Genomic DNA, 25,502 nt, shown 5'->3' on the forward strand with positions numbered 1-25,502 from the left:
GCTGGTTCGAGTCCCCCTCGGGCATGGGTGTGTGTGTTGTTCTTAGCATAGGTTCGTTTAAGTAGTGTGTCAGTCTAGGGACTGATGACCTAAGACGTTTGCCGGCCAGAGTGGCCGACTGGTTCTAGGCGCTACAGTCTGGAGCCGCGCGACCGCTAAGATCGCAGGTTCGTATCCTCCCTCGGGAATGGATGTGTGTGATGTCCTTAGGTTAGTTAGGTTTAAGTAGTTCTAAGTTCTAGGGGACTGATGACCTCAGAAGTTAAGTCCCATAGTGCTCAGAGCCATTTGAACCAACCTAAGAAGTTTGGTCCCTTAAGAATTCCCACACATTTGGAAAAAATCTGTTTCTAATTGTCCTAAGGCCATAAAACCTCACCATGAAACATGGACCTTGCCGTTGGTGGGGAGGCTTGCGTGCCTCACCGATACAGATGGCCGTATCATAGGTGCAAACACAGCGGAGGGTTATCTGTCGAGATGCCAGACAATCTTGTGGTTCCTGAAGAGGGGCAGCAGCTTTTCAGTAGTTGCAGGTGCAACAGTCTGGATGATTGGCTGACCTGGCCTTGCAACATTAACCAAAACGGCCTTGCTGTGCTGGTACTGCGAACGGCTGAAAGCAAGGGGAAACTACGGCCGTAGAGGGCATGCAGCTTTACTGTATGGATAAATGGTGATGGCGTCCCCTTGGGTAAAATATTCCGGAGGTAAAATAGTCTCCCATTTGGATCTTCTGGCGATGACTACTCAAGAGGACGTTGTTATCAGGAAAAAAAAAACTGGCGTTCTACGGATCGGAGCGTGGAATGTCAGATCCCTTAGTCGGGCAGGCAGACTAGAAAATTTAAAAAGGAAAATGGATAGGTTAAAGTTATATATAGTGGGAATTAGTGAAGTTCGAGGGCAGGAGGAACAAGACTTCTGGTCAGGTGACTACAGGGTTATAAACACAAAATCAAATAGGGGTAATGCAGGAGCAGGTTTAATAATGAATAGAAAAATAGGAGTGCGGGTAAGCTACTATAAACAGCAAAGTGAACACATTATTGTGGCCACGATAGACGCGAAGCCCACGCCTACTACAGTAGTACAAGTTTATATGCCAACTAGCTCTGCAGATGATGAAGAAATTGAAGAAATGTATGATGAGATAAAAGAAATTATTCAGTTAGTGAAGGGAGACGAAAATTTAATAGTCATGGGTGACTCGAATTCAGGAATAGGAAAAGGGAGAGAAGGAAACATAGTAGGTGAATATGGACTGTGGATAAGAAATGAAAGAGGAAGCCGCCTGATAGATTTCTGCACAGAGCATAACATAATCACAGCTAACACTTGGTTCAAGAATCACGAAAGAAAGTTGTATACATGGAAGAACCCTGGAGCTACTAGAAGGTATCAGATAGATTATATAATGGTAAGACAGAGATTTGGGAACCAGTTTTTAAATTGTAAGACATTTCCAGGGGCAGATGTGGACTCTGACCACAATCTATTGGTTATGAACTCTAGATCAAAACTGAAGAAACTGCAGAAAGGTGGGAATTTAGGGAGATGGAACCTGGATAAACTGACTAAACCAGAGGTTGTACAGAGTTTCAGGGAGAGCATAAGGGAACAATTGACAGGAATGGGGGAAAGAAGTACAGTAGAAGAAGAATGGGTAGCTCTGAGGGATGAAGTAGTAAAGGCAGCAGAGGATCAAGTAGGTAAAAGACGAGTGCTAGTAGAACTCCTTGGGTAACATAAGAAATATTTAATTTAATTGATGAAGGGAGAAAATATGAAAATGCAGTAAATGAAGCAGGCAAAAAGGAATACAGACATCTCAAAAATGAGATCGACAGAAAGTGCAAAATGGCTAAGCAGGGATGGCTAGAGGACAAATGTAAGGATGTGAGGCTTATCTCACTAGGGGTAAGATAGATACTGCCTACAGGAAAATTAAAGAGACTTTTGGAGATAAGAGAACCACTTGTATGAACATCAACAGCTCAGATGGAAACCCAGTTCTAAGCAAAGAAGGGAAAGCAGAAAGGTGGAAGGAGTATATAGAGGGTTTATACAAGGGCGATGTACTTGAGGACAATATTATGGAAATGGAAGAGAATGTAGATGAAGAACAAATGGGAGGTACGATACTGTGTGAAGAGTTTGACAGAGCACTGAAAGACCTGAGTCGAAACAAGGCGCCGGGAGTAGACAACATTCCATTAGAACTACTGATGGCCTTGGGAGAGCCAGTCCTGACAAAACTCTACCATCTGGTGAGCAAGAGGCACGAGACAGGCGAAATTCCCTCAAACTTCAAGAAGAATATAATAATTCCAATTCCAAAGAAAGCAGGTGTTGACAGATGAAAATTACAGAACTATCAGTTTAATAAGTCACAGCTTCAAAATACTAACGCGAATTCTTTTCAGACGAATGGAAAAACTTGTAGAAACCGACCTCGGGGAAGATGAGTTTGGATACCGTAGAAATATTTGAACACGCGAGGCAGTACTGACCTTACAACTTATCTTAGAAGAAAGATTAAGGAAAGGCAAACCTACGTTTCTATCATCTGTAGACTTAGAGAAAGCTTCTGACAATGTTGACTGGAATACTAAAGGTGGCAAGGGTAAAATACAGGGAGCGAAAGGCTGTTTACAATTTGTACAGAAACCAGATGGCAGTTATAAGAATCGAGGGTCATGAAAGGGAAGCAGTGGTTGGGAAGAGAGTGAGACAGGGCTGTAGCCTATCCCCGATGTTATTCAATCTGTACATTGAGCAAGTAGTGGAGGAATTAAAAGAAAAAAATTGGAGTAGGTATTAAAATCCATGGAGTAGAAATGAAAACTTTCAGGTTCGCCGATGGCATTGTAATTCTATCAGAGACAGCAAAGGACTTGGAAGAGGAGTTGAACGGAATGGACAGTGTCCTGAAAGGAGGGTATAAGATGAACATTAACAAAAGCAAACCGAGGATAATGGAATGTAGTCGAATTAAGTCGGGTGATGCTGAGGAAATTAGATTAGGAAATGAGACACTTAAAGTACTAAAGGAGTTTTGCTATTTGGGGAGCAAAGTAACTGATGATGCTCGAAGTAGAGAAGATATAAAATGTAGACTGGCAATAGCAAGGAAAGTGTGTCTGAAGAAGAGAAATTTGTTAACATCGAGTATAGATTTAAGTGTAAGGAAGTCGTTTCTGAAAGTTTTAGTATGTAGTGTAGCCATGTATGGAAGTGAAACATGGACGATAACTAGTTTGAACAAGAAGAGAATAGAAGCTTTCGAAATGTGGTGCTACAGAAGAATGCTGAAGATTAGATGGGTAGATCACATAACTAATGAGGAGGTATGGAATAGAATTTGGGAGGGGTTTATGGCACAACTTGACAAGAAGAAGGGACTGGTTGGTACGACATGTTATGAGGCTTCAAGGGATCATAAATTTAGCACTAGAGGGCAGCGTGGAGGGTAAAAATCGCAGAGGGAGACCAAAAGATGAATACACTAAGCAGATTCAGAAGGATGTGGGTTGCAGTAAGTACTGGGAGATGAAGAAGCTTGCACAGGATAGGGTGGCATGGAGAGCTACATCAAACCAGTCTCAGGACTGAAGACCCCAACAATCAAGGCCATAAATCGCATAAAAAGCATCAATCACATCGGCATTTAAATGTCCTGAAGCCAAAAACCGCATAAAAAGCATAAATCAAAATCAAATCTGATTACTAATTTCCGCGTGACTGGCGCAAAACATGTAGAGTTTGCTATCGAACGTTTTCTGCAACAAGTTGAAATCGAGAAACAGAATGTTCCACAACTGATCGAAGTATTTCCAGGCTCATGTTCTGAATGTGTAGTGCAATGCGTGCCTTCAATGCAGTTAAGTCTGCAATCGGAACACTGAACACAACATGTTTCCGATAGCCCCACAGCCAGGAGTCATACGGATTAGGATCAGGTGATTGGGGCGGCCAGGTTGTAGGGAAATGGCGACTGATAATTCTAGCATTTCCGAAATGGCGCCTCAGCAGCTGCTTAACTGGATTTGCAATGAGCGGAAGTGCGCCATCTTCCATAGAAATGATCCCATCCACACATCAACGCTGTTGGAGAGTTGGAATGACTTGACTGCGCAAAAGACACTCACAGCTCTTACCAGTGACGGTACAAGTAACAGGACCGGAAGCTCCTGTCTCTTGGAAAAAATATGATCCTATGATAAATGATGCCGTAAACCTGCACCACACGGTGACCTTTTCAGGGTGAAGTGGTATTGGTTGATTTGCGTGTGGATTTTCCATTGCCCGTATTCTACAATTCTGTCTGTTGACATATCCTGAGCCGGCCGCAACGGCCGAGCGGTTTAGGCGCTTCAGTCCGGAACCGCGGGCTTGCTACGGTCGCAGGTTCTTAGGTTAGTTAGATGCAAGTAGTTTTAGGTTTTAGGGGACTGATGACCTCAGATGTTAAGTATCATAGTGCTCAGAGCCATTTGAATCATTTTTTGACATATTGTGTCAGATGGAAGTCTGTCCACAAAATTTTCCATGGCAAATCATTGTACACTTCAATGGGAGCAAGAAATTCTAAAGCAAAAGTCTCTATAGCTGGCAGGTCAACACGAAGCAAGTCCTGGACATGGGTAATTTTGAATGGATAGAAAAGAAGGTAGTTTCGTAGTATTTTACACACTGTCCTCAAGGGTATGTCCAACGTTCGGGCAATTCTCAGTGCACACCACCGCTCGTCTCCTCCTGGGTTGCTGTGGCCACTGCTTCCACTGACGTCGAATCAGTTCGTTTCCTCCCTCTACCAGGCTGCACGCCAAAAGAACCCGTCTTTTCGAATTTCCGAATTATTTTCTCCAGACATACGGCAGTCATCGGACCAACGCCTATTTTCAAACCTTTCAGTGTCCGGAACTGCTGCAGAGTGAAGTGTGCACCGTCATCATACTTGTAACACAGCTTCACAAGCAGAGCGCGATCCTGCATCGAGACAATCATCACGAACGTCGCAGACGCGAAAGAAGGAAAAGCTGTGTACCCGGCGTGTTTATACCAACTTCACTGGGTAGTGCGTATGACAAGTGCTTACGTATTCTCACACATACAGCGCCATCTAGTGATCAATTTTCACGCTTTTTTTCTTCTCCCATGCGTTTCACCCCTTCTCTGATAATATTCCGTTGCAATTTGAGGTCATTCTGATCAGTGGGGTCATTTCTATTGCGTTTAGAAAGTTTAATTATAATCACCCTGTATATTAAAGATGAAATAGAGAAGTTAAGGGCTAAGCGAGAAAGTATTGCAAGGATTACGATAACATCTGGCATTCAGAGGTTGTGGAGATGCTACAGGGGGCAGTTCAGTGCACAGAGCGAGATGGAGAAGGTCGCTGATGGATGGCAACCCCACGTTAAGACCGAAAATCTGGCCAGCTTTACATTGTGGTATTGTGTGCCTACCGCAAGAGCGATGAAGGACGGCCTTAGATGTGTCATTTGAGCCGCTATGTCCTACCAGACTGTAAGGAAGAGGTTACGAGGAAAAGACCTTTCGATCCAGACGTCCTTTTCGGGTACTCCACTTGACTCGATAACATCTCGCAGTTCGCCTTCAGTTCCTCTATTCCCATGTCAACTGGCAAGTTCGTCACTAGCGAAATGTGTAATAAACACACAAGATTTCCAATGGCGCACGGTGATGACCGCGTTCGTGTGTGAAAACACCGTGGTGAGCGGTACCTGCCAAATGTCCAGGAGTTCGACAGATTCGGCCAAGGTTTTGTGATGGTGTGGGTAGGCATGAGTGTTGACAGTCGTACAGATCTTTCCGTTGTCTGTGGTCGCCGGCCTGTACACTGAACAGATCCATTCGGACCACGTGGTGGCTGATGCATACAGTTCTAGCCTAAATTCCTTCTCAAGCTCGATAATGCCAGGTACCTTGTAGTAGCATCATCAGGGATGTCTCGCGAAGCCTGGTCATTGAAGTATTGGATCAGCGGTGAGCACAGACCTAAACCCCATGGCGAATGTGTGGGACTTGCTTGACAACCATCTTCGTGGTGATCTTGACCCACCAAAGTTTCTCCAGGAACTAACACGGGCTCTTATTGAAGAATGGGAGTGGACATCACAGTGTAACCAATGTAGACGTACCACGTAGATGATAGCGGTGATACACGCTCACAGTCGGTATGCACGTCACTGAAGCTCTCAAAGTACAATGAAAAGCATCCAAGACGATGGGAGGAATGACTGTATCCAATTTGTTTTCGATGTTTGTTGTTATTTTCTAAATGAACGAGGATGTTTAGATGTTTTGTGGACTTAATTTGTGGAAGATAAAAGTATATACGGTATTTGAAATGTCTGTGTCGTTCCGAAGTGCGAAGCAATGTTCCTTCGGACATACAAGGATATCCAAAGGAACAGCCACCGCGGCGATTACCACCGTTGCAAAATACATGAGACATTGTATTGTATTGTATGTTAAGCGGGGACCTAGAAACGACAAGAGAGGCTCCGTACCCGCCACAGCCGCAGTGGTCCACAACCCCACGACGACGACAGCAGTCCACTTCACCCCTCCGCCGCCCCACACCGAACACAGGGGTATTGTACGGTTCGGCCCCCGGTGGACACCCCCCCCCCCCCTCCCCCCCGCCCCCAGGGAACGTCTCACACAAGACGAGTGTAGCCACTATGTTTGCGTGGTAGACTAACGGTGGTGTACGCGTACGTGGAGAACTTGTTTGCGCAGCAATCGCCGACATAGTGTAGCTGAGGCAGAATAAGGGGAACCAGCCCGTATTCGCCGAGGCAGATGGAAAACCGCCTAAGAATTATTCACAGCCTGGCCGGTTCACCGGACCTCGATACAAACCCGCCGGGCGGATTCGTGCCGGGGACGAGGCGCTCCTTCCCGCCCGGGATACATGAGACGTGCTCGCAGTATAATGGAATGATGACTGCGAAAATGTGTGCCGGATCGAGAGTCAAACCTGGATATCCTTGCTATAGCGAGCGCTCACCTTACTTTTTTTCGTGCGTGGTTGTTGTCCCAGCAATCTAATTTTTTCACCGATCTTCTGCTTACTTTTTTATTTATTGTTTTTAAGTGTTCTACCGCCTTTTTTAGATTTAAACAGCAATAATGGGAAGCAATAAAACTGCCTTTTTGTTGGAGTTAAAAAATGAGATTAACAATTTTTATACAAGCTGAACAGTATAACTATGTACCAAACTGCCGTAAAACTAATATTGTAATACGTAGTAATCTTTAGAAATTTAAATATACATCAGAAATTGAAAAACATAATAAAATAATTTTAAAAAGAAATACTTGTTCAACTATGCTTCAAATGTTAATGATTGCCGTTCACAAATTAAAGCCTATCCTGGTACACATTTAAGGAAAGCTAAATTTCAGCAACAACCACTTCATTGACATACCACATTTTCGTATTGCTTGAAACTATTGAACTGAACACTATTCTCGCATAACATAAAGAAACAAACACACAGCACAATGGAGAACAGCTTTTCCAAGCCGCCCCCACCCCCTTTTCTGTCATCCCTGTATGTCTTCTCGAAGGCATATTGTATCCATCGACTCTTATCTTCCGTTGATTATTTCACTGCATCGATAATTTAACTTCTCTTACACTGAACGTTCCAGCTATGCGGAGATCTTGAAACCGATTCCATGACAAGTTAGAGAAATACTATCGGTATTTCCGATTGCTCACGCCCTTCAGATGTCGGTCCCGTAAAAAAAGGTCCAGAAGTTCATCACATTTTTTGGACCTTCTCTGAACAAATAGAACACTGTCTGGCCTCGAAGCCACGTCACTGCATTCGTTTTAGCACTTAGCAGTTCGTACCGCCCGGGAAGACTGTAATCTTTGGTCCAATGTTGTGATGTCCCATTTGATGAAAGAAAGCGATCATCTGTGTCGCCAAAACGCCACACCTCCGCCGTGGGGCCGCATATGAGGCGGTTTTCGTTTTTCTCCAGAGTTTGGCACCGAGGGCAAAATTGTAAATCTGTCATATGAATCGCATGGAGTCTGGATTGGGTGACATTTTTACCGTTAACTGTGAGGTACAACATTGCACATATCGCTGTGTCTAAGGAAACATGGTGTATCGATAGCTATACTACGCGCCAATTGGTTTATGGATGCTTCCTCCCAACAGGATTGTTGCGTCGTCCGGTCATTAGTATCCGACAGATGTCACGCACCGTTGCAGGTGTGGTTTCCGGCAGAGCCGTCTGAACCTAGCTGTACTCTATTAAAAAAAAAAAAAAAAAACGCGTATATGGTGGAGTGACTGGGAAACGTGCTGGACCGCCACTGGCGTAATTCAAGAAACTGGTGCTAATTCTTCTATTAAGAGTCCTGTCAGACAAGCCTGATGTCACCCCACAGTTATAACATTGTGCTGATATATAGCGCCATCTCTGGATCGTGAACATGCACAAGACCAAACCCACCCCTACTAAGAGGTAGGGTAAGTGCGTCGTATCTTACGTTAAATAGTAGACGTGCACGTACATAGAAAGCTGCCAATATTTGTCGTGCTGTCATCACCGTCATAGAGAGTACTTGAGCAAAGTGAGGAATTTGTGGTGCCAGGTAGGTGTTAACATACCTGACCCGCTGGATCATGTCTAATTCCGGTGTGACGTTCCCTTTGAAGTCCATCTGGACTGACTGTAATAGTTGTACGCAGCTGTGCTACATACCTCGTCGATAAAAATAATCCCTAGGTATTTCAAGGTATCCTTGAGCCGCAAAAGCACTACAGATTTTCCGTTAGTCCAACACCAATATTACGATTAGGCTATCTAATAATACTCCACAACCAGGCCCAACCTTCCATACGTCGTCAACCATGTGTCTACACTCTGCACTTGTACATCCATTATGTATATACCAGTACAAGAGAGTCATTTTAATTAAAATTTGCTTGCCCGGTGTCGGCGGATAAATATGATATTGCTGCGCCTGTGTCGTCAAGCACTATGATACAGTACTCATTCGGACATACAGGATAAAAGCGTGACAAAGCACATATATTTCAGAGTGTACTCTTTCTTCGTCATCCTGGCATGATGATACTGATGTCTGGTAGCCTTATCGTGCAAATTTAAAGTTCTATCCCAACAAAATTTTATTTCTCACGAAACAGGCAAATAGGAAAAACACTCGCAAGATACTGCTTTTCAAATTTCACAATATTACCGAGATTTGTTAACACTATTTTAAGTACCTATGAGATTAATTATTTCCTTCAACGTTTTTGTTTCGTATTAACCTTAGTAGATTTAGAGAATACGGAGGAAACTTAAATCTAAGTGACTGGGTGGTGACCTGAACTCTAATCACTCCGAATGAGACTCGAGAGTCTTAACTATGGCATCACTTAGCATGCCGTAGGTTTAACTGAACAAGCTGCAGCAGAGATATCCACCCCAGAAGGTTTAATACTAGAAGAGATGGATTTAATCAAACATCTAAACTACTTTTTAAGAATTGCTGTTACAAGAATTTGTTAACTTTAATATTTATTAGGTCATCACCATCAATATTTGCGTCGTAAAAATCATGGGTCACTTTACAGCCAAACACTTCACTGACAAACAACGTAAGCCTACTAGCTGGCGACAGATTGTATTGCAAAATACACTGCAGGGAAAAAAAATGTAGTACATCTGGAAATACGACGTCCATTTTGATCCGATGATGCCATAAGCCATCTAAGGGATCGTAGATGTACCTGATCATGTTTTCAACGTCGTCCGCCAACAGATAGCGTAGTTGCGTAGCTACCAGTGTGCCATCTGTGTGTACCCTTTAATAGGGAATGCTCATAGGCAGAAGGTTCAGCGTAGAGCAAACGTGAGAAGCAAGCAGGCAACCGTGCCATCTGCCATGGAGACGAGTTAGTGCTTCCTACAGCCAATTGAGCGAATTTGAAAGGCTCACATTGTGCCTTTTCGAGTGGAGGGATGGCCTATTCGGAGAACTGACGCACAAGTTGTGCAACGTTGGTGGTATTAGTGGTTACGGGAACATTTTGACACCTGTAGACGAAGTTCTGGACGTCCAAGCAGCATAGATGACTGCCAGGATCTTCGTACTGTCAAGGCAGCAGATCATACACCTGCGAGCAAGAGAGGGGAAGAAAACCAATGTGCACTCCGTGTTCATACTAGGGGGAGTCATTCCAGATGTGGAAAGGGTCCTTCCGGATGCCATGAAAGGTAAAGGGTCCACCCATCTGCGGGTGGCCGCTCATATCGGCACCAATGATGTGTGTCGCTATGGATCAGAGGAAATCCTCTCTGGCTTATGGCGGCTATCTGATTTGGTGAAGACTGCCAGTCTCGCTAGGGGGATGAAAGCAGAGCTCACCATCTGCAGCATCGTCGACAGGACTGACTGCGGACCTTTGGTACAGAGCCGAGTGGAGGGTCTGAATCAGAGGCTGAGACGGTTCTGCGACAGTGTGGGCTGCAGATTCCTCGACTTGCGCCATAGGGTGGTGGGGTTTCGGGTTCCGCTGGATAGGTCAGGAGTCCACTACACGCAACAAGCGGTTACACGGGTAGCAAGGGTTGTGTGGCGTGGGCTAGGCGGTTTTTTAGGTTAGATGGCCTCGGGCAAGTACAGAAAGGGCATCAGACTCAAAGGGTGCGGGGCAAAGTCAGGTCATGCGGGGACCAAGCAGCAATCGGTATTGTAATTGTAAACTGTCGAAGCTACATTGGCAAAGTACCGGAACTTCAAGCACTGATAGAAAGCACCAAAGCTGAAATCGTTATAGGTACAGAAAGTTGGCTGAAGCCAGAGGTAAATTTCTACAAAGGCACAGACGGTGTTTAGAAAGGATAGATTGCATGGTGGCGTGTTTGTCGCTGTTAGTAGTAGTTTATCCTGTAGTGAAGTAGAAGTGGATAGTTCCTGTGAATTATTATGGGTGGAGCTTACACTCAACAACCGAGCTAGGTTAATAATTGGCTCCTTTTACCGACCTCCCGACTCAGCAGCATTAGTGGCAGAACAACTGAGAGAAAATTTGGAATATATTTCACATAAATTTTCTCAGCATATTATAGTCTTAGGTGGAGATTTCAATTTACCAGATATAGACTGGGACACTCAGATGTTTAGGATGGGTGGTAGGGACAGAGCATCGAGTGACATTATACTGAGTGTACTATCCGAAAATTACCTCGAGCAATTAAGCAGAGAAACGACTCGTGGAGATAACATCTTGGACCTACTCATACCAAACAGACCCGAACTCTTCGACTCAGTAAGTGCAGAACAGGGAATCAGTGATCATAAGGCCGTTGCAGCATCCCTGAATATGGAGGTTAATAGGAATATAAAAAAAGGGAGGAAGGTTTATCTGTTTAGCAACAGTAATAGAAGGCAGATTTCAGACTACCTAACAGATCAAAACGAAAATTTCTGTTCCGACACTGACAATATTGAGTGTTTATGGAAAAAGTTCAATGCAATTGTAAACTGCGTTTTAGACAGGTACGTGCCGAGTAAAACTGTGAGGGACAGGAAAAACCCACCGTCGTTCAATAACAAAGTTGGGAAACTACTGCGAAAGCAAATAGAGCTTCACTCCAAGTTTAAACGCAGCCAAAACCTCTCGGACAAGCAGAACCTAAACGATGTCAAAGTTAGCGTGAGGAGGGCTATGCGTGAAGCGTTCAGTGAAATCTAAAGTAAAATTCTATGTACCGACTTGACAGAAAATCCTACGAAGTTCTGGTCTTACGTTAAATCAGTAAGTGGATCGAAACAGCATATCCAGACACTCTGGGACGTCGATGACATTGAAACAGAGGATGACACGCTTAAAGCTGAAATACTAAACACCTTTTTCCAAAGCTGTTTCACAGAGGAAGACCGCACTGCAGTTCCTTCTCTAAATTCTCACACAAACGAAAAAGTGGCTGACATCGAAATAGGTGTCCAAGGAATAGAAAAGCAACTGGAATCACTCAACAGAGGAAAGTCCACTGGATCTGACGAAATAACAATTCGATTCTACACAGATTACGCGAAAGAGCTTGCCCCCCTTCTAACAGCCGTGCACCGCAACTCTCTAGAGGAACGGAAGGTTCCAAATGATTGGAAAAGAGCACAGGTAGTCCCAGTCTTCAAGTAGGGTCGTCGAGCAGATGCGCAAAACTATAGACCTATATCTCTGACGTCGATCTGTTGTAGTATTTTATAACATGTTTTCTGCTCGAGTATCATGTCGTTATTGGAAACCCAGAATCTACTCTGCAGGAATCAACATGGATTCCGGAAACAGCGATCGTGTGAGACCCAACTCGCTTTATTTTTTCATGAGACCCAGAAAATATTAGATACAGGCTCCCAGGTAGATGCTATTTTCCTTGACTTCCCGAAGGCGTTCGATACAGCTCCGCACTGTCGCCAGATAAACAGAGTAAGAGACTACGGAATATCAAACCAGCTGTGTGGCTGGATTAAAGAGTTTTTAGCAAACAGAACACAGCATGTTGTTATCAATGGAGAGACGTCTACAGACGTTAAAGTAACCTTTGGCGTGCCACAGGGGAGTGTTATGGGACCATTACGTTTCCCAGCATATATAAATGACCTAGTAGATACTGTCGGAAGTTCCATGCGGCTTTCCGCGGTTGATGCTGTAGTATACAGAGAAGTCGCAGCATTAGAAAATTGCAGCGAAATGCAGGAAGATCTGCAGCGGATAGGCACTTGGTGCAGGGAGTGGCAACTGACCCTTAACATACACAAATGTAATGTATTGCGAATACGTCGAAAGGAGGATCCTTTATTGTTTGATTATATGATAGCCGAACTAACACAAGCAGATGTTACTTCTGTAAAATATCTGGGAGTAAGCGTGCGGAACGATTTGAACCGGAATGATCATATAAAATTAATTGTTGGTAAGGTGGGTACCAGGTTGAGATTCATTGGGAGAGTCCCTAGAAAATGTAGTCCATTAACAAAGGAGGTGGCTTACAAAACACTCGTTCGACCTATACTTGAGTATTGCTCATCAGTGTGGGATCCGTACCAGATCGGATTGACGGAGGAGATAGAGAAGATCCAAATAAGAGCGGCACGTTTAGTCACAGGGTTATTTGGTAACCGTGATAGCGTTACGGAGATGTTTAGCAAACTCAAGTGGCAGACTCTGCAAGAGAGGCGCTCTGCATAGCGGTGTAGCTTGCTCGCCAGGTTTCGAGAGGGTGCGTTTCTGGATGAGGTGTCAAATATATTGCTTCCCCCTACTTATACCTCCCGAGGAGATCACGAATGTAAAATTAGAGAGATTCGAGCGCGCACGGAGGCTTTCAGACAGTCGTTCTTCCCGCGAACCATACGCGACCGGAACAAGAAAGGGAGTGCCCTCCGCCACACACCGTTGGGTGCCTCTCAGAGTATAAACGTAGATGTAGATGTATATTTAGATGCCACAACAGAGACAAGAGGGCTTCTGAGATAAGTCGTGTCAAGACGAACTGTTGCAAACCGCTCATTTGCAGTTGGAGTATGAACACGCACATCTCGAGCCCGTCTTCCACTCACGCAACAACACCTACGTATACGGCTCGGTTGTTGTGAGAATCACGTGGAAGACAGAACAGCGCGCCGTGGTCTTCAGCGATGAAAGCTGATTCTGTGTGTACGCAACTGATGGTCGTTTCGAGTGCGATGTAGATCAGGTGAGCACTGTCTCTTACAGTGCATTCATCCAAGACACACTCCCCACCCTAGACCTTATGGCGTGAGGTGCTATAAGCTACGACTCTGCTCACCTTTGGTGTTTCTAGTGAGAATGCTAACCGGCGCTCAGTACGTGCAGAATGTCGTTAGATCCATTATTTTGTCGTTCTTGCAACAGGAAGATGATGTGTTGCTCCATCAGGACAATGGTCGCTCACACACTGCCCGTGAAACGTAACATAACCTGCTAGATGTGCAGCAACTTCTCTGGCAAGCACTGCCTCCGGACTTATCTCCAATTGAGAGCGTGTGGGACGAGAAGTGACTCATGTGTCATGTGACTCGTCAAACAACGACTCTTACAGATCTATGTGAACAGGCCGAACAGTTATGGCGTAGCGTATGCCAGGACTGTGTTCGCCATCTGTAAGATCGACTGAGCCGGATTCAGGTCATGTACTGCCACCTGTAGAGGCTACACCATTTGCTAATAAGTGTGTTTCATTATCGGTCGATACTTGAAAATAAAGAACCGCTTGTTCTAGTGATCTGTAAATGTAATCATTTCATGTACACTGTTGCAACAGTAAACACTGCGTGAATTGGAAACCCCTGAAAGAGTGTACTAACTCTTTTTCCGGCAGTGTATCTTTCGTAGTTTCTCTTCTTGCAGTAGCTATGTGAATCCTTATTTCAGCTGCAGCAACAGTATTTTTTTGAAAACCTAGTGTTGTCTATGATTTTGCAGTTGTAACTAATGTTTTCCTCTCAATTGCTGGGTTTTTAGCCTTTGTGCTATCTCGAAAAATGTTTATGTTTTATTTTCAAAACTGTCATTTCTAAATTGGTCTTTTCCGTTTTGTCCACGCTATTTAACTTTCAACAGAGAGAGAGCATCTTCCCTAGGTACACATTTGTTGTGTATGAAATTATGAAACTGTGTTTGGCTGGATGTTTCATATAGCTAGCCTCTTGTGTTCATAAATTCACAGATTACGTTAACGCATCTGTACATGTTGGTACTCTAGTTAATTGACAATTCACGATGAAGAGTTACCTAACTATAACTAGTGCTGCAAGTATTTCTCAGAAACAGTTGCTTAATTCTAGCACTTCGTAGTATGGGAAGTCTCACTAAGTATGTATATTTCTTGCCTTGTTTTATATATATATATATATATATATATATATATATATATATATATATATATATATATATATATATATATATTACCCCAGTACAACTCTTTTGAGATCGTAGGGTAGGCTCCAGTTTCATATCTGGTCTAACTGCACTAATGATCGTTTGGTTTGTCTAACTACAAAATGAGCTGCTTTAAATTTCTGATATACTTCAGGATGCTCCTCATCTAACCATCTTATTTTACACCAAGTACCATGATGCATATTTTAAATAGTTTGTACTACCAAATTTACGGAATACTTGGAATAGATGGAAGGCGGTTTCCCTAATCACCATTTGTGTCAGGTGTTACAAGGATATTGAACAAGTTTACAGTTCTTACACATTTCGGAGTTAATAGCACAATCACTACTACGTCTCTGAAAGTCTTTGCACAAACTTCTACTGATTGCAAAAGTTCATTAAACACGGTGGGGCTTGTATACACATTCTGATTTGAAATAATTAATTTTCTTTTTCTGAGCATGTTGAAGGGTAATTTCATGTTTTTTATTTGCTTTGTATTTCCATATGGCTGACCATTTCATTTTCGTTATGGGTTCTTTAGTAATCAGGAAGCCCTTAAGAGACCTGACATTACCGATTCGGCTGTTTTTACACTATGCACTCAGTTAATGCTTTCTTTGCACAATTTTCTTGTAGGAACTTTCCAATCCTGTGCATGACAAGCTTTGCACAACGGAAGTTTCCGATTATGAGAATTATGTGAAGATATTCAGATGGACTCTATATCACAATAAGAGAAATGAGAGAGAATACACCTTCATCTGAGAATAATGGTAAAGTTTGTTGTTTCAGCTGTAAGTATACATTCAGATGATTATTCAATGATAAAAATACTATTGTATGTTCTGAAACTGGTTTGGCAAACAGTGGAAGAAATTCTGTATGCACGATACGTGGTGTCACACACGAGATCAAAGAACGACATCCAGCCCATGTTGGAACAATTGTACTATCAGTACTTTCTTATGATAGTCCAAGTTGATTAAACTGATCGCAAACTTCAGCATTAATCTTTTTAGCGGTCTCAATACAAAGCAGGCCTTCCTTAGCTTTGAAACTTGCGGGAAACCATGGTTTGCTGACTGGACTCTTGTAATTGAGGTTCCTTTCACATGGTAATTTTTTTGTTAGTAGTGACTTCGTTGTATTAAATAAGTCCCAACTACCTGTGGTTTGACAGAAAATTTAATACGATTCGGATATTAGTGGTATGGAACCGTGATTGTGTTATGTACATCATAGTGCTAGATATACTTTGACCATCTATATTATCAAAATTGTCGGTGGGTGCGATAGTAAATCTGCCAGTATTAAAACGGCTTGGTGAAGGTGTGCCACTATTTCCACTTGCTTGTATAGTATGGGCTGTTAACTGATGTCTTTTATACAACGTTTCATTGTAGCTCAGTAGCTACCCATGACGTCTTAAGTTCATTTGAAACATCAAATTTAATAACAAATCCAAAGTCTACGTTCTGTAAAGCCTTTCTGATTTCTTTTGCTGCAGCTTTGACGTTATCTACGGTCCGCATACGTGTGAATGTTTCACCTATCCCTAGTTTTGATGCGAAACCCACCAATGACTTATTTTTACTTTCAGATGAACTGAAGCTTGTTTCGTATTCAAAATGTCTTTGGAGGCTTAATTTAACTTCGTTGTTACGAATTACAATTCCATTAGACAGTTCTCTTAACAATTCAGGACTTCCGTTAGTGCGAAACTGTATGCTTCTTTAGGCTTAGGACCTAAGTTTTCCATTTCTTTTACAAAAGGCACGGCTTTTGCTGCGATGCTTTTCTGTTCCTTAACCTTTTATAGTATAGTCGTATTTTCTTAAATACTTTACCAGGCAAACTTTGTGTTATATCAGCTCTGCACCAAACACATGAGTATCTGATTCCAGATCTGTCACATGAGTATAAACATCATCTTGCAAAAAAGTTCCTTATTCAGATTCACTTAAACGAAACCATTATGACTTTAAGGCCCACAGACAATACGTCAAACATGTGTTGGCTGCGGAATTGGTGATGGAGGCTCTCGTGGAACGGCAGATGATCTTGTTTTCCTGGAGATTTCTTCTTTGGCATCATCGTCTTCACTTTCTGATACTTCACTACTTGCTTTTCCTGTCGCTTTTTTAAGACATTTTTTTGAAAAGTATACTTTTTATCAGCAGAATAGAATGCTCCTATCAGAGAGTATAACATGTGAATATTCCTGTTTAAAAGACTCTGCGTGCAATGTGGATAGCAGCTGCTTCATTCTACCTTCCTCAGCACCTTTAAAATGTTTCCCAAAAATTTTGGCATGGGAACATATTCGAACTGTTTTATACTGAGAGTAGTGGGAAACAGATGGAAAAACAATAAGTACTGGAAGACAGAGGACAACGATTGTTGTGTTGGAAGAGCAGTGTGAGAGTAACAGAGAGCCGTTGTGGCAGTGGAACATAGTTGCCAGTGACAGAAAAGTGACAGGAGAAGAGTAAAGGAGACCAAAGCCAGTGGGAGAGGTATAAAGAGAAAGAGGAAGTGGGTGAGAGCCAGTGATAACGAGGTACAGAGTGTATGACAACGAGGAAGAGGGAGATAATGACAGCGAGAAAAGACAACACCAGTGCAAAAGAACCAGAGGTTGTACAGAGTTTCAGGGAGAAAATAAGGGAACAATTGACAGGAATGGGAGAAAGAAATACAGTAGAAGAATAATGAGTAGCATTGAGGGATGAAATAGTGAAGGCAGCAGAGGATCAAGTAGGTAAAAAGACGAGGGCTAGTAGAAATCCTTGGGTAACGGAAGAAATACTTAATTTAATTGATAAAAGGAGAAAATATAAAAATGCTGTCAATGAAGGAGGCAAAAAGGAATACAAACATCTCAAAATAAGATCAATAGGAAAGGCTAAATGGCTGAGCAGGCACGGCTAGAGGACAAATGTAAGGATGTAGAGGCATATCTCACTAGGGGTAAGATAGATACTGCCTACAGGAAAATTTGAGAGACCTTTGGAGATAAGAGAACCATTTGTGTGAATATCAAGAGCTCAGGTGGGAACCCAGTTCTAAGCAAAGAAGGGAAAGCAGAAACGTGGAAGGAGTATATAGAGAGTCTATTCAAGGGCGATGTACTTGAGGACAATATTATTCGAAATGGTAGAGGATGTAGAGAAATATGAAATGGGAGATATCATACTGCGTGGAGAGTTTGACACAGCACTGAAAGACATAAGTCGAAACAAGGCCCGGGAGTAGACAACATTCCATTAGAAATACTGACAGCCTTGGTAGAGTCAGCCCTGACAAAACTCTACCATCTGGTGCGCAAGATGTATTAGGACAGGCAAAATACCCTCAAACTTCAAGAAGAATATAATAATTAAAATCCCAAAGAAAGCGGGTGTGTGAAAATTACCGAACTATCAGTTTAATAAGTTACTGCTGCAAATACTAACGCAAATTCCTTAGAGACGAATGGGGAAACTTGAACCTCGGAGAAGATGAGTTTGGATTCCGCAGAAATGTTGGAACACGTGAGGCAATACTGACCCTACGACATATCTTAGAAGCTAGATTAAGGAAAGACAAACCTACGTTCCTAGCAATTGCAGACTTAGAGAAAGCTTCTGACAATGTTGACTGGAATACTCTCTTTCAAATTCTGAAGGTGGCAGGTGTAAAATACAGGGAGCGAAAGGCTATTTACAATTTGTACAGAAACCAGATGGCAGTTAACAAGAGTCGAGGGAGATGAAAGGGAAGCAGTGGTTCGGAAGGGAGTAAGGCAGGGTTGTAGCCTATCCCCGATGTTATTCAATCTATATATAGAGCAAGCAGTAAAGGAAACAAACGAAAAACTCGGAGTAGATATTAAAATCGATGGAGAAGGAAAAAAAAGCTTTGAGGTTCACCGATGACATTGTAATTGAGTCAGAGACAGCAAAGGAATTGGTAGTGCACTTGAACGGAATGGACAGTGTCTTGAAAGGAGGATATGAAATGAACATCAACCAAAGCAAAACGATGATAATGGACTGTAGTCGAATTAAGTGGGCTATGCTGATGGGATTAGGGTAGGAAAGGAGACACTTAAAGTACTATAGGAGTTTTGTTATTTCGGGAGCAAAATAACTGGTGATGGTCGAAGTAGAGAGGATATAAAATGTAGACTGGTAGTGGCAAAGAAACCGTTTCTGAAGAAGAAAAAATTAACATCGAGTATAGATTTAAGTGTCAGGAAGTCATTTCTGAAAGTATTTGTATGTAGTGTAGCCATGTATGGAAGTGAAACATGGACGATAAATAGTTAGACAAGAAGAGAATAGAAGCTTTGTGAATGTGGTGCTACAGAAGAATGCTGAAGCTTAGATGGGTAGATCACATAACTAATGAGGAGGTATTGAACAGAATTGGGGAGAAGAGGAGTTTGTGGCGCGACTAGAGAAGGGATCGTTTGGTAGGGCATATTCTGAGGCTCAAGGGACCACCAATTTAGTATTGGAAGGCAGCGTGGAGGCTAAAAATCGTAGAGGGAGACCAAGAGATGAATACACTAAACAGATTCAGAAGGATGTAGGTTGCAGTAGGTACTGGGAGATGAAGCACCTTGCACGGGATAGAGTAGCCTGGAGAGCTGCATCAAACCAGTCTCTGGGCTGAAGAGCACAACAACAACAGTGTGCAGAACTAATGTGAATTTCTGTGCTCTGTGGTAGTGTACAGTTTTCGGTTGATATTATTTCGTTCGAAAGTGTAACAGCGGAAAAAGATCCATCAGAGCAAAAATATGCTCTTGTTTAATGGAGTATGACTGAAAAGTAGAGAACCAATTGCCTCTTTCTACATACCACAGCACCCTTAAAATTTTTCCCAAAAATTTTGGAATGCAAACGTATCGCAATTTATTTATTTATTTTTGTATAAAATGCAGCTCACATTTTAGTTCCACAAGGTCCCCTAACCATACATCTCTCATTCCCACTACTCCAGCGCCGTAAGCTGTCCTTACTCATCTACTCCCAATTTCCCATTTTCACTCACTCATTGAGCGAAAATTATTGTCATTATCTCATCGAATCTGTCTAATCGTCACTGTCTCCTGTGTCACAGCCACGTTCTCCTTGGTTCTGTCCTATTACTAGTGTCTCCTCTCACTGTCAGTCTCCCTCTTGTACTCCCTTACTCCTATTATATCACTTATTCCTTCCCACAACTGCTGACGCTTCTCACTGTCACTCCCTTTCTCTTTTTCGTTGTCATTGTCACAGACTCTGTCTCTCATTATTTGTGTTCTCAGCAGTTTCCACTTTCTCCTTCTCTTTATTCTGTTACTCTGGCACTGTCTCTTTCACACTTTTGTTAGTACCGTTCTGTTACTGTCAACTATTTTTCACTGCCACTGAGTCCCTGTCTTTCTCTCACACTATTATTGTCACCCTCGCTCTTTCTAAACCACAACCATTGTATACTGTCTAACAGTATGTAAAATTTTTCCGTCTCTTTCTCATGCCGACTGTCTCCTTCTCACTTAGCAAACAAAACTGCAAACACATTCACATGCCAATATATTGCAATAATTTTAAAATGTGCTGAGGAAGGTAGAATGAGGTGGCGGGTACCCTATAATTCGGTAAGAGTCTTTGAAACAGGAGCATGTTCGCCATTTTTGTCCTCGATAAGAGCGTTTTTCCTCTGATTCCCTTCTTTTACCTGCCACAGCAGGGCATGTCATTCACGGAAAAAAATTTATGCGTCTGCAAAATCTTGACAGTTTGCTGGTGTGAATTTGAATTAATATGAAACTAATTTTACGACCCAGGCCGGATTTTACGTGCTCAAAAAATTTGAATGTGCTTCAGTACTAGGACGTGGAGTTTCCAGAACCCTTTCGACGATGACGGAGAGAGATTACAACATATTTCTGTGTGCTACGTCACTTTGTAAACTATGCTACGTCACTTTATGAACTGCATATCTACCTCACCCCAGGTTTTACGAGTATGTCCGTCTTTCATGTGTACAAACAAGGCAAAATTCGACCTCTGTATAGCGAAAAAGGATAAAGATATCAAGAAAATTTTGAACATTGTTCGAGATCGAGATCTTAGATCTTTATAAACCATCGGAATTGATTCCTTGCCCTTAAAAATACATATTTACACACCTAAATAACAAATACGATCCTCACAGGAGCAGAAATATGTACAAACTAAAATCTGTGTCAGCCATTGTGATTAATGCCGTCTAAAACACCTCGTCCAGAACTTCATATGACTTTCCTATTCTTACTTCGCTTGACTGCGTCGGTTAGAAAAATCACTACTAAAATTTTTACGGGGCACCATTACAAGAACAGGAACATTACGCTAGTCAGTGCGTATGGAACTGTGATGAATCGTCGTGGAAAAAGGCCTGTGCGGTAATTACGGATTCGAAGTTGCGATTATATTTAATAACCTTCCAAGCGAAGACTCATAATTCATGGAGACAATCTTACGAAAGGTGTGTTCTTTAACACTGTTGAACCAAAAAATTATCAAGCTCGATAGAGTGTTAATTCACCTTTGTAATGCAACACAGATGCGATTCCGCGTAGCGTGGCATCGGGAAGTTTGTGGCAAGTTTTCGCAGGTACGTGGCACAAGATTTCTACGCACAGGTCAGGTAATTTGCATGATTTGCTGGCTCACTATGGCGTCCCAGATGTGTTCGACTGGGTTCAGATCAGGGAAACTTGGTGCCCAAGACGCCAGTGTGAGTTCGCTATCATGCTCCTCTAATCACTGAAGCACAATCCCCTCATTGTGACACCATTATCACTCTGGAAGATGCCATCTGAAAGGCATCAAGCATGAAGGGATGCACGTGGTAGGCAATAATTCTCACACAGTTCACAGTTGTCAAAGTGCCTTATATTACTACCACGCGTCCCATGCAGGCTCAGGCGAATATCCCTGACAGTATAATATTACCCCCACCGGCACACTTGGGGCCCTATTCTTTATCGTTCGTACCGATCGCTGTAGTAGGCTAGTCTCGGTAGTGACGTCATTTTCGGTTCTGTATCGAAGTATCCCATTCAGTAAGCTTCTGACACATGTTACCAACGGTCCTTCCACCAATTTTACAACAATTGTACCGAGATGTTTTGGATTTCGGTGTGGCCCCTGTTAAGCGGTGAGCTATGGTTTATGAACACTTACAAATCTGTTATTTTAGACATATTTAGCTGTTTTAGCTTTGTAAAAAAATAGGTCAAATGGCTCTGGGCACCATAGGACTTAACATCAGGGGTCATCAGTCCCCTAGACTTAGAACTACTTAAACCTAACTAACCTAAGGACATCTCACACATCCATGCCCGAGGCAGGATTCGAAATTGCGACCGTAGCAGCAGCGCAGTTCCAGACTGAAGCGCCTAGAATCTCTCAACCACAACGGCCGGCTTTCAGCTTTGGATTTAGTGATTGTGTTACTAAAGAATCACCAGAGGACGCAGCTGGTGGGAAAGTGAGTTCATAATAGACTATTTTGCTTTGTTAAAAATATTGTTAAGTTAGGTTGTTAATATGAATTATTACATCCAAAATTTTTATGAAAATAAGAGTTTAAAGATCATTAAATATCAAGACATCTGCTCTGCTTACGTATAATACATGAGAGTGATCTGTCGTTAGTAGTGACTGTGTGTACTTTTTCTCACAAATAGCTTATATAGTAATTATCGAAACGTGTTTATAACTTTCAAGTAACAATGGAAATCAATTATGTGAGCCTGATACTGGAAGCCAGCATGGTAGCTGAGCGTTTTCGGTCAGAGTTAGCTGCCCTGAGTTAATGGATCAACGACGAACTGCAACAGATGTCTTACGACGTTCGCCCCGAGCAGATGCAACGAACGAAAACGAATAAAATGAGATTAAAAAAAGAGTGGTCAGCCCACGGGGATGCGATACGAAAGATCCGAATTCGCGGTGCAATTCTTTTTTTCCTCTTCGTATATGTGACACGTTCTTAGACATTGTTATTCGTATAAGTTAAGATTTTTCTGCAATATTCGTTGTTACTTAGATGTAAGAGCGCACTTCCTCAGTAATGATTTCATGATTTCTGTGTGTTTGAAAAACGAAATATGAAATTGCTGGAGATGAAATTTCTGTGAGTGAAACAACCGACAGTTACCTTTATATTTTTTGTTGTCAGAAATAATTCACTATTTTTTTCCGAATATGTAGCGATTTCCGAGTATGTGGTTAGACAGGAATCTAAGAGCAGAACTTAAATTACTGGGAATGTAACAAGCAGCAGTCATCTTCATAATCTTGCTTGTCACAAGTATTTATCTGCGATTGAATCCTCAACAACAGTTCAAATGGTTCAAATGGGCCTGAGCACTATGCGACTTAACATCTGAGGTCATCAGTCGCCTAGAACTTAGAACTAATTAGACCTAACTAACCTAAGAACACCACGCACATCCATGCCCGAGGCAGGATTCGAACCTGCGACCGTAGCAGTCGCGCGGTTCCTGACTGCGCGCCTAGAACCGCTAGACCACAGCGACCGGCTCTCAACAACAGTGGACAGAGATGAAAGATCTCCGCCGTAACATTTTTAGACTGTACCACCATATACGAAATATTTTCATTCATGAGATGCATGTTATAAACTTCGACGAACTGCAGGAGCTCTCGAAAATGCGGCTTTTTTTCAGTTTTGTTTTTAAGACTCTAATCGTATCATACAGGGATGTGGGCTACTTAATCATTTGGATCCATAGGAGCGAGTTATAACGACATTGTGTTTATCTTCTTATTCTTTGAAACTCTCAGAATCAATTTTTCGGGTGTTTTTATAGATTTATTAGTACAATGCAGTACTACACACTACTGTTAACTCATTTTCCGAAACTTAAAATCCAAAACACGATGTCAGTGTGAATGATAATAAGATGACATAATGCGGCATTTACGACAATCTGCAGAGTACAGTCAAATACGCTATCGTTATTATGCATGCATGGAAACTTGCGGTCAGAGAAACTGTAAAAATTTCTATGCATTTCGGCTGAGAATCATGGAAATGGATATACTGCTCCTGGTACTGTTAAGGAGGGGGCAAGGGCGATGAAGACGGGCACGCCAGCACGATGGAATACGGCGTCATACGTTATGGACACGTAAACGGAATTTTCGGTACTTGGAAGAGTAGTGCGCCTGTGTCCGTCTGCTAGCCGCTTTGTGTTCGTGGCGCTGTGTGCGCTACAGTGCCCATGCACGGATCTGCGGCCGCTTGCTTTTGACTGGCATGGGCGACACGAACTGACAGCAGCGCTTCGGTTCTCCAGACCCGAACGGTATCGCTTCCGAAATGCATACTGAATAATCCAGGGGCTCTAAGTCGAGTACTAGACCTTTCGATGCTATTGAGTACCGAAACGATCGGCACAATGGCGGAAAGATACAGAATAGGCACCCTGGCGCGGGGCATCTATCGAACAGACCTTTGCTTGCTCGACTGCGTATCCGGACACGACCAATGAACTAGCGGAAAAAGAAACATTATCCATCCAACCATAGGACACCTTCGCATTGATCCATGGGCCAATCACTTCAACTCCATGCCCAGTTGAATCGTAACTGACAGGTCACGTGTCGACATGAGGAGACATGGTCACCTTCAACCACTCCAGCCGAACGGTATGCACCAAAACACGTCTTGTTCCAACACCGGTATTGTTCTCTGCCGTCATATCTGCCACAGATCGCCCTCTATCCTCCTTTACAGAACTGGTAAATCTCCGACCTACACGTTGTGTGATGAGTCACGATCGTACAAATCCCCTGCGGTCTAGTCTGGTTTCACAGTCCCTCAACAGGTCTCCATAGATACAACGGCTGCACGCGAATAGCCGACAATCTTCGCCGTTTCCTAGAATGCTCGTTCCTTCTCGCCAAGCCATACGTCATTTGCGGCCTATATTTCGGCTAGAATGATTCCTCATTTGTCTCTGTTCCGCTTACATTCTTTCCTTACCGTCCACAAGGCCACAAGACGGCGTTCGCTGTAACGGTGATCAGTGCTCATAATGTTGTGGTTTATCAGTGGAGCTAAAGGGATTTTTTAACAACGATTACGACAATACGAACAAACAGATGAAAATAATCTTATGCACTTAAGTGCCAAGGAATCTGAAATAGGCAAGCATATTCGAATACAGAGATATGTAAAAAGGCTGAATACCGAGCTGCGGACGGCAATGCCTATATAAGACAATAAGTGTCTGGCGCAGTTGTTAGATCGGTTAGTGCTGCTACAATGGCAGATTAGCAACATTTAAGTCAGTTTGAACGTGGTGTTATAGTCGGCGCACGAGCGATGGGACACAGCAAAAAATGTTTCAAATGGCTCTGAGCACTATGGGACTTAACATCTGAGGTCATCAGTCAACTGGAACTTAGAACTACTTAAACCTTAGGACATCACACACATCCATGCCCGACGCAGGATTCGAACCTGCGACCG

This window comes from Schistocerca gregaria, chromosome 4 (genome assembly GCF_023897955.1).
Source record: "Schistocerca gregaria isolate iqSchGreg1 chromosome 4, iqSchGreg1.2, whole genome shotgun sequence".
Classification (NCBI taxonomy): domain Eukaryota; kingdom Metazoa; phylum Arthropoda; class Insecta; order Orthoptera; family Acrididae; genus Schistocerca; species Schistocerca gregaria.